Source organism: Oncorhynchus tshawytscha, linkage group LG22 (assembly GCF_018296145.1).
Source record: "Oncorhynchus tshawytscha isolate Ot180627B linkage group LG22, Otsh_v2.0, whole genome shotgun sequence".
Lineage (NCBI taxonomy): Eukaryota > Metazoa > Chordata > Actinopteri > Salmoniformes > Salmonidae > Oncorhynchus > Oncorhynchus tshawytscha.
In genome coordinates, this window is record NC_056450.1 from 23,157,665 (window position 1) to 23,168,588 (window position 10,924).

Sequence of the window (10,924 nt, forward strand, 5' to 3'; positions counted from 1 at the left end):
CAAGATGCTGAATAGACTCTTCAAGATGAAGTTGCCCATTCCATGGGAGCTGGTGCTGGTAGACACACACATATATACACACATTCAGAAATGAGCCAGAATTGCATAAAGGTCTGTCTTTCTGTGGATGACTGTTCCTATATGATTTCCTCTCCTCTGTTCTCTTCACTTTATCCTCAGATAATCCTGGCCACCTTCCTGTAGGTGCAGTTGGAGTAATCCTGGCCACCTTCCTGTCGGTGCAGTTGGAGTAATAATGGCCACCTTCCTGTCGGTGCGTCAAGGTAGTAGGACACATACCCACTGGGTCAGTCTTACTGTCTCCATCTGTTTGTGCAATGTAGAGAAATAATTGTGAAAGTGAATTTATTTGTGATATAAATGTTCTCCCACAAACATGGTTACACCTTGGACAGCAACCAGGTAACTGAGAAATTAGTCCTCACATTGGCTCATAATGAACTCACTATCCTCACTCCACTGTCAGAAGGACCAGTTTTTCTCTCCCCCTATTTCACTGCTATAAGTGGTCTCCCTGCTGTAGGAACATGTTTGGCGATAGGCCTCTGCAACACAATTGGAGAGATGTTCCTGTGTTTCGCTGTCAGCTGATCCTTGCCACACAGTACGGTCCAAGGGAGTGTTGGGGTGAAAACTCAGGTAGTGGTGTTAAATGTGGGAATATGTAGTCCATAGTTGGCTGCATTGTCACTAGACTAAACTCTGGCACAAATAAATACTTCATTCCAGGGCTTTTCTTTATTTGTACTATTTTCTACATTGGAGAATAATAGTGAAGATTTGTAGTAACCAAAAAAAATGTTAAACAAATCAAAATCCATTTTATATTTGAGATTCTTCAAAGTAGCCACCCTTTGCCTTGATGACAGCTTTGCACACGCTTGGCATTCTCTCAACCAGCTTCATGAGGTAGTCACCTGGAATGCATTTCAATTAACAGGTGTATCTTGTTAAGTTCATTTGTGGAATTTCTTTCCTCCTTAATACATTTGAGCCAATCAGTTGTGTTGTGACAAGGTAGGGGTGGTATACAGAAGATGGCCTTATTTGGTAAAATACCAAGTCCATATTATGGAAAGAACAGCTGAAATAAGAAAAGATAAACGGCAGTCCATCATTACTTTAAGACATGAAGGTCAGTCAATCCAGAAAATGTCAAGAACTTAAAGTTTCTTCGAATGCAGTCGCTATAAACCATCAAGCGCTATGATGAAACGTGCTCTCATGAGGACCGGCACAGGAAAGGAAGACCCAGAGTTACCTCTGCTGCAGAGGATAAGCTCATTAGAGCTAACTGCACCTCATATTGCAGGCCAAATAAATTCTTCACAGAGCTTAAGTAACAGACACATCTCAACATCATTTGTTCAGAGGAGACTGTGTGAAATCAGGCCTCCATGGTCGAATTGCTGCAAAGACACCACTACTAAAGGACACCAATAAGAAGAGGCCAAGAAAAATGATCAATGGACATTAGACCGGTGGAAATCTATAGTTTGGTCTGATGAGTCCAACCGCTGTGTCTTTGTGAGACGCAGAGTAGGTGAATGGATGATCTCCGCATGTGTGGTTCCCAACATAAAGCATAGAGGAGGTGTGATGGTGTGGGGGTGCTTTGCTGGTGACACTGTCTGTGATTTATTTAGAATTCAAGGCACACTCAACCAGTATGGCTACCACAGCATTCTGCAATGATATACCATCCCATCTGGTTTGGGCTTAGTGGGACTATCATTTGTTTTTGAACAGGACAATGACCCAAAACACCTCCAGGCTGTGTAAGGGCTATTTGACCAATGAGAGTGATGGAGTGCTGCATCAGATGACCTGGCCTCCACAATCACCCGACCATAACCCAATTGAGATGGTTTGGGATTAATGTTATTTCATAGCTTTGATGTCTTCACTATTATTCTACATAGTAGAAAATAGAACAAATGAAGAAAAGGCCTTGAATGAGAAGGTGTGTCCACTTTTGACTGGTACTGTATATTTTCTGGTAACTGACAAAATAAAGGAAACACTTGAGTAAATGAGGGATACAAAGTATATTGAAAGCAGGTGCTTCCACACAGGTGTGGTTCCTGATTTAATAAAGCAATTAACATTACTGGCTAGTTGAGAACAAGTTCTCATTTGCATAAACTAATTACCAGTAAGTACCCCTCAAGATACATTTCATTTTAACCTGGCCAAGATAAAGCATAGCAGTGTGAACAGACAACCCAGAGTTACACATGGAGTAAACAATTAACAAGTCAATAACACAGTAGAAAGAAAAAAAAGAGAGTCTATATACATTGTGTGCAAAAGGCATGAGGAGGTAGGCGAATAATTACAATTTAGCAGATTAACACTGGAGTGATAAATGATCAGATGGTCATGTACAGGTAGAGATATTGGTGTGCAAAAGAGCAGAAAAGTAAATAAATAAAAACAGTATGGGGATGAGGTAGGTAAAAATGGGTGGGCTATTTATCGATAGACTATGTACAGCTGCAGCGATCGGTTAGCTGCTCAGATAGCAAGAAACACTAATGTGTTGATAATCCCAAATTGTTTGCATTGCCAATTTACACACAGCTCTGACACACACACTTATCCCACCAGACATGCCACCAGGGGTCCCCAAATCCAGAACAAATTCAACAAAGCGTACAGTATTATATAGCGCCCTAATTATATGGAACTTCCCTCCATCTCATATTTCTCAAATAAACAGCAAACCTGGTTTCAAAAAACAGATAAAGCAACACCTTACAGCACAACGTCTCTCCCCTATTTGACCTAGATAGTTTGTGTGTATGCATTGATATGTAGGCTACATGTGCCTTTTTAAAGATGCATGTAGTTCTGTCTTTGAGCTGTTCTTGTCTATTGATGTTCTGTATTATGTTTCATGTTTTGTGTGAACCCCAGGAAGAGTAGCTGCTGCTTTTGCAAAAGCTAATGGGATCCTAATAAAATACCAAGTGACGTTCTATGCTTTGAAATAGTGTGTTTTCAGTTAACCCAGATGGTACACTTTATTTTGGTGGCAAGTGCTAGCAATAACATTGGCTGGAGATATATTTTCAACAGTCCACATTCATGGGTAAGTAATTAGTCTGTTGAGCATAATCTCTCGGACACCCAGCACATCCACGAGGAGTCACAACCTTTGTGAGAGTTGTTACTAAATCGGATGCAGCTGAGAAGAAACATGTAGTGGAAAGCTGCCCATTAATTGTTACACCTTTGTAATCACAGACCACAATTACTACCAGTTACTTGTTATTACACTAACTATTAGTTACAGTTAACTACAATACTTGTTACACTAATTACACTGTAATTACACATGCAATTACACTGTAACAAGCAGCCCTTAATATGAAGTGTTACCCCAGGTTATGATGAGGTCTTAACTATGACCAGTAGGCCACATAGTGGTCAGAATTATGACCTGCTGGTCGTATGGTGGTCAGAAAAAGACATATTCTGGTCAATAATAAGACTTCATAAAAATGGCCGACTAGAATAAGCCGTCATAAAAAGACACCGTACGTCCGTCTCTCCCTACAGCTGGTGTGTTTGGCCACCCTAATCTCCACCCTGCTGTTCAATCTGGATCTGGGCCTGACTGCTGCCATGGCCCTCTCTCTGATAACTGGAGTGACTGTATTCTCCTGCTCCAACCCTCTGTGCTTTGCAAACGCTGAGCTGTTCTTCTGCTCTCTGAGGTACTGGAGGTAGGCTACATGGCACGAGACATAAACTATACCTCAACCCAGACAAAAAACATGAACCATACCTCAACCCAGACAAAAAACATGAACCATACCTCAACCCAGACAAAAAACATAAACCATACCTCAACCCAGACAATATAACATAAGCTATACCTCAACCCAGACAATATAACATAAACCATACCTCAACCCAGACAATATAACATAAACCATACCTCAACCCAGACAATATAACATAAGCTATACCTCAACCCAGACAATATAACATAAACCATACCTCAACCCAGACAATATAACATAAACCATACCTCAACCCAGACAATATAACATAAACCATACCTCAACCCAGACAATATAACATCAATTATAAACTGGGTGGTTCGAGCCCTGCATGCTGATTGGCTGACAGCTGTGGTATATCAGACCGTATACCATGGGTATAACAAAACATTTATTTTTACTGCTCTAATTACATTGGTAACCAGTTTATAATAGCAATAAGGCAATTCGGGGGTTTGTGGTATATTGCCAATATACCACGGCTAAGGGCTGTATCCAGGCACTCCGCGTTGTGTCTTGCTTAAGAACAGCAGTCCTCATTGAGAACCATCCCTTACCTCAAATGTCAGGAACAAGGCACGGTCTGGTGCTAGAGTTAACCTCAGTCATCTTCATGGACTCTGTCAATCAAAGCACTATGCAAGGTGAGCCCAAACAGTTATTGCCTGAAACAAATAACACAAACCCCATGTAAAGACAATGATGTTACCACACTGTTAGGTCATTATCTCTAGTTCTGCATTCCAGCTGTACAAACAATTTGCTCTATTGGGTTGATTGCCTTTAACAATAGCGTTGTGACTGGTGCATAACATATTGCATAATCCAGCCAAACATAATACCCATTATATCATAAAATATGACTGTGCTGTGAGATCAAAATGTATGGACCTCCTTTACCTCACAGCACATCATAATGGATGTTGTTGATGTTATCTGTGTGTTCTGTGTTATCTTCAACCATACAGATAGTTTTTGAATAAGGTGTGTGTGTGTGCGTGTGTGTGTGTGTGTGTGTGTGTGATAATGAGCATAGGAGAGAGTGTGAGATAGAGATATTCCATACTGTGTGTTTCTGGCAGCTTGCCCAGATAAATTCCCACAAACCGTCATGTTACTGCCATAACAACCTCCCTTATAAAACTCCCTGCTCTACCCTCAACAGTGATTGATGTACTGTATATACTGTATATCCTATTGTGAAACTGGACATTGCTATGATACTGTACCCCTCAGGACATTGATAGTACTGTTTTTGGTGTAAGATGTGATGGCAGCTGCAGTTGTTTTAGAAATCAGTTTCAGATTGTGATGTACTGTGCATGTCGGTTTCATATTGTAATGTACTGGGCATTTCGGTTTCAGATTGTAATGTACTGTGCATGTCGGTTTCAGATTGTAATGTACTGAGCATGTCTGTTTCAGATTGTAATGTACTGGGCATGTCTGTTTCAGATTGTAATGTACTGAGCATGTCTGTTTCAGATTGTAGTGTACTGTGCATGTCGGTTTCAGATTGTAATGTACTGGGCATGTCGGTTTCAGATTGTAATGTACTGGGCATGTCGGTTTCAGATTGTAATGTACTGAGCATGTCTGTTTCAGATTGTAGTGTACTGTGCATGTCTGTTTCAGATTGTAATGTACTGTGCATGTCGGTTTCAGATTGTAATGTACTGAGCATGTCTGTTTCAGATTGTAATGTACTGAGCATGTCTGTTTCAGATTGTAATGTACTGAGCATGTCTGTTTCAGATTGTAGTGTACTGTGCATGTCGGTTTCAGATTGTAATGTACTGGGCATGTCGGTTTCAGATTGTAATGTACTGGGCATGTCTGTTTCAGATTGTAGTGTACTGGGCATGTCTGTTTCAGATTGTAATGTACTGGGCATGTCGGTTTCAGATTGTAGTGTACTGGGCATGTCTGTTTCAGATTGTAATGTAGGACTATGGAAGGTTTCTTTCCTTTTGAGCTCAATATTAACATGCTGTAGTCTTCTTTTGAGCTACGAAAAGGCATCATAGGGAGAGGAGCCAGCCTAAGTCAGTCGGTCGGTCTGTCTGCAATCTCTGTGACATGTCCATGTCCAACCCTCCTGCGCAATGATAAGAGGTGTCTGTGTGAGTTTAACGGTTGGCTGTTTCTCTTGGACCACCTCCAATGAGATAAGAAATGGGTGAGCTCAGCTGATGTCATTACGATGGCATCCTCGTTTCCATTTCCATTGCAGGCCTGCTGTACTACTGGCATTGCCCAGGTGGGTTGGTCAAGTTTATAAAGACAAATGTCAAGGTGTCTTTCATGTTACATAGAAATAAGTCATGACTGACTGACTCGCCCTCTTGTCACATCATTTCCAAATCAAGTGTAATTCAGGAGGGTAAATGTGGATGGCTTTTTCAACCTCGCTCAGTGAAAGGTTGTACATTGTGTGTTTTAGAAAGAATGGAAATAGAAGCTGTTTATATAACATATGTATTGGAGCAATATGGTATCTTGTGTTCAATTCTATGTTTCATAGCAGGTTAGTGTTTTGAAGGGGAAGAGAAAGGTTAAAGAAGGATTTTTAAACCTTGAGACAATTGAAATATTGGATTGTGTATGTGTGCCATTCAGAGGGTGAATGGGCAAGACAAAATATTTAATTAATAAGTGCGGGATATGGTAGTAAGTGCCAGGCGCACCAGTTTGTGTCAAGCATTGCAATGCTACTGGGTTTTTCACACTCAACAGCTTCCCGTGTGTATCTAGAATGGTCCACCACCCAAAGGAAATCCAGCCAACTTGACACAATTGTGGGCCAGCATCACTATGGAACGCTTTCGACACCTTGTAGAGTCCATTCCCCAACAAATTTAGGCTGTTCTGTGGGCACAAGGGGGGAGTGTAATCAATATTAGGAAGGTGTTCCTAATGTTTGGTATCTTCAGTGTATATATCCACTCACAGACAGGCAGACAGACAGGCATAAACTCAGACAGACAGGGATGCAGGCAGGCAGACAAACTCTAAACTCAACCCGAAACCTAACTTCATATATATACACATATAGCCATAACCCTAACCCTAACCCTAGCCATAACCCTAACCCTAGCTTCATGTCCACTCCCAGCTCAACCCTAACCCTAGCCATAACCCTAAACCTAGCCATAACCCTAGCCATAACCCTAAACCTAGCCATAACCCTAACCCTAACCATAGCCATAACCCTAACCCTAGCCATAACCCTAACCCTAGCCCTAGCCATAACCCTAGCCATAACCCTAACCCTAGTCCCCCACATCTTGGCCCTGCTCTTGGAGTTCGGGTTGCTGAGGCCAAGATGTGGACATGAAGCGAGGGTTAGGGTTAAGGGTTGAGCCGGGAGTTGATATGAAGATGGGTTGAGGATAGGTTTAGGGTTGAGCTGAGAGTGGACATGAAGTTAGGGTTGAGGCTAGGTTTAGGGTTGAGCTGGGAGTGGACATGAAGCTAGAGTTAGGGTTGAGGCTAGGTTTAGGGTTGAGCTGGGATGTGGACATGAAGCTAGAGTTAAGGTTAGGACCTCAATCCTACACTTAAGCCAATTTATTCATTTTCCCCTCCCCCCACTGCATGGCAGAAAGGTAGGCCTCAATTGAAGCCTGACCTAGAGTTAATGTGCTTTTGAGTGGCATCAGCAGAACGGTTGAGACTTGAAACAAAATTTGCGCATGGGGATTGTTCAACAGAATGCAAGCCTACTTGAACTCTTTACAGTGAAAACTTGGTCCCACAGAGAACCAGGCTTTTTTCCATAGAAAAGCATTACCTATAGCCCTCACATAACCATGTTGCCCGCGTTGAATGCGATTCAATTAGCTAACCATCCTTGCCCACAACCAATCGGGAGCTTATAGGGATGCTCTATGTTGATGTTCTACTCCATGTGGCAACAGGAAATGGCTTAATTAATCAACATGGTCCTTTATTCTCTCACTGCAGTTACACAAAAACAGTCTTCCATCATCTGTAGAATGGTCCAAAAATATATATTTAAAACTTTTCAGGGGTAGATCAGCTTTAATATTGCAGATAGATTGTAGCTTCCATCAATGTAATTGTCTTCACTATTATTCGACAATGTAAAAAATAGTAAATAAAGAAAAACCCTTGAGTGAGTAGGTGTCCAAACTTTTGACTGTGTGTGTGTGTGTGTGTGTGTGTGTGTGTGTGTGTGTGTGTACAGTTGAAGTCGGAAGTTAACAAACATTTAGGTTAAAACTAGTTTTTCAACCGCTCCACAAATTTCTTGTAAACAAACTATAGTTTTGGCAAGTCAGTTAGGACATCTACTGTGTGCATGACACAAGTAACTCTTCCAACAATTGTTTACAGACATATTATTTCACTGTATCACAATTCCAGTGGGTCAGAAGTTTACATAGACTAAATTGACTGTGCCTTTAAACAGCTTGTTCCAGAAAATGATGTCATGGCTTTAGAAGCTTCTGATAGGCTTATTGACATCATTTGAGTCAATTGGAGGTGTACCTGTGGATGTACGTATTTCAAGACATACCTTCAAACTTGACATCATGGGAAAATCAAAAGAAATCAGCCAAGACCACAGAAAAAAATGGTATACCTCCATAAGTCTGGTTCATCCTTGGTAACAATTTCCAAACACCTGAAGGTACCACGTTCATCTGTACAAACAATAGTACGCAAGTATAAACACCATGGGACCACGCAGCCGCCATACCGCTCAGGAAGGAGACACTTTCTGTCTCCTAGAGATGAACGTACTTTGGTGCGAAAAGAGCAATTCAATCCCAGAACAACAGCAAAGGACCTTGTGAAGATGCTGGAGGAAACAGGTACAAAAGTATCTATATCCACAGTAAAATAACTCCTATATCAACACAACCTGAAAGGCTGCTCAGCAAGGAAGAATCCACTGCTCCAAAACTGCCATAGAAATTCCAGACTACGGTTTGCAACTGCACATGGGGACAAAGATTGTACTTTTTGGAGAAATGTCCTCTGGTCTAATGAAACAAAAATAGAACTGTTTGGCCACTACCATCGTTATGTTTGGAGGAGAAGGGGGGAGGCTTGCAAGTCAAAGAACACCATCCCAACCGTGAAGCACGGGGGTGGCAGCATCATGTTGTGGGGGTGCTTTGCTGCAGGAGGGACTGGTGCACTTCACAAAATAGATGGCATCATGAGGAAAGAAAATTATGTGGATATATTGAAGCAACATCTCAAGACATCAGTCAGGAAGTTAAAGCTGGGTTGCAAATGGGTCTTCCAAATGGACAATGACCCAAAGCATACTTCCAAAGTTGTGGCAAAATGGCTTAAGGACAACGCAGTCAAGGTATTGGAGTGGCCATCACAAAGCCTTGACCTCAATCCCATAGAACATTTGTGGGCAGATCTGAAAAAGCGTGTACGAGCAAGGAGGCCTACAAACCTGACTCAGTTACACCAGCTCTGTCAGGGGGAATGGGCCAAAAGCTTGTGGAAGGCTACCTAAAACGTTTGACCCAAGTTAAACAATTTACACTCAATGGTAGCATTGCCTTTGTGTAAACTTCTGACCCACTGGGAATGTGATGAAAGAAATAAAAGCTGAAATAAATCATTCTCTCTACTATTATTCTGACATTTAACATTCTTAAAATTAATTGGTGATCCTAACTGACCATAGACATGGAATTTTATACTTGGATTAGATGTCAGGAATTGTGAAAAACGGATATAAGTGTATTTGGCTAAGGTGTGTGTAAACTTCCGACTTCAACTGTATATATGTACATATATATATTTTTCACACTTCTTTTTAAAATATATTTTCCTTCATTATTTTCCGCTAACCCTACACTACACTAATTGGAGTAAATTAATGAACAACAACACTTAGGCTTCTACTTCCAGCTTATACATACATACTGTATACATTTTACGGACACAATCTCTTTTACAATAGTTCTGTTTTTGTTTTTAGTCCTCAACATCTCACATCTATCGGTCAATTCTTAACGTAAAGATTTGAAAGACAGGGCATTGTTAAACAGTGTCCCCAGGAAGCTGTACATTGACGTGACTTAACTGGGCATCGTTAAACAGTGTCCCCAGGAAGCTGTACATTGACGTGACTTAACTGGGCATTGTTAAACAGTGTCCCCAGGAAGCTGTACATTGACGTGACTTAACTGGGCATCGTAGGGGTGGTTTCAAAGGGTTAAAAAAGTTGAATCTTCCCAAATGTTCCATATTTGTGATCTGGGGACCCTGCAAATGACATCTGAAGTCAATCGAACCAAAAGCGTTTTTGACCTCCATTGGACACAATGGTCTTGCAGTTCTAGAAAACGAATTGAATTATTGAATGAATTCTGAAGAGGATATTGGTCAATTTTTGTTTTTATTAACTTGAAACTGTCTTTCTGTTTCTCTGCCTGCCTAACTGCCTGTCTGTCTGTCAGCCTGTCTGTGTCTCTGTCTTTGTATGTCTGTCTGCCTGTCTGCCTGCCTGCCTGCCTGTCTGTCTGTCTGTCTGTCTGTCTGTCTGTCTGTCTGTCTGTCTGTCTGTCTGTCTGTCTGTCTGTCTGTCTGTCTGTCTGTCTGTCGGCCTGTCTGTGGGAGAGAGGAGGGAGAAGGAGAGAGAGAGATGAGGGGAGGCAGGGAAAGAGTAGAGGGAGAGAGAAGAGAATGAACTGTTAACTACTGTGACATTAAAAAATAAATTAAACCAAGCTGACATTATCCTGTGATACCATGTTGTAACAACACTGTTAACCCTAACCTTAAATTAAGACCAAAAAGCACATTTCTGTTTTCATAAATGTTTACAATACAGGCAATTTTGACTTTGCAGCTGGAGAAACCTGATGACAATAAACATGTCAACCTGATGTGTGGGGTAAGTTGAGCTGATGTTTCATAGGGGAGAGTGGGGTAAGTTGAGCTGATGTTTCATAGGGGAGAGTGGGGTAAGTTGAGCTGATGTTTCATAGGGGAGAGTGGGGTAAGTTGAGCTGATGTTTCATAGGGGAGAGTGGGGTAAGTTGAGCTGATGTTTCATAGGGGAGAGTGGGGTAAGTTGAGCTGATGTTTCATAGGGGAGAGTGGGGTAAGTT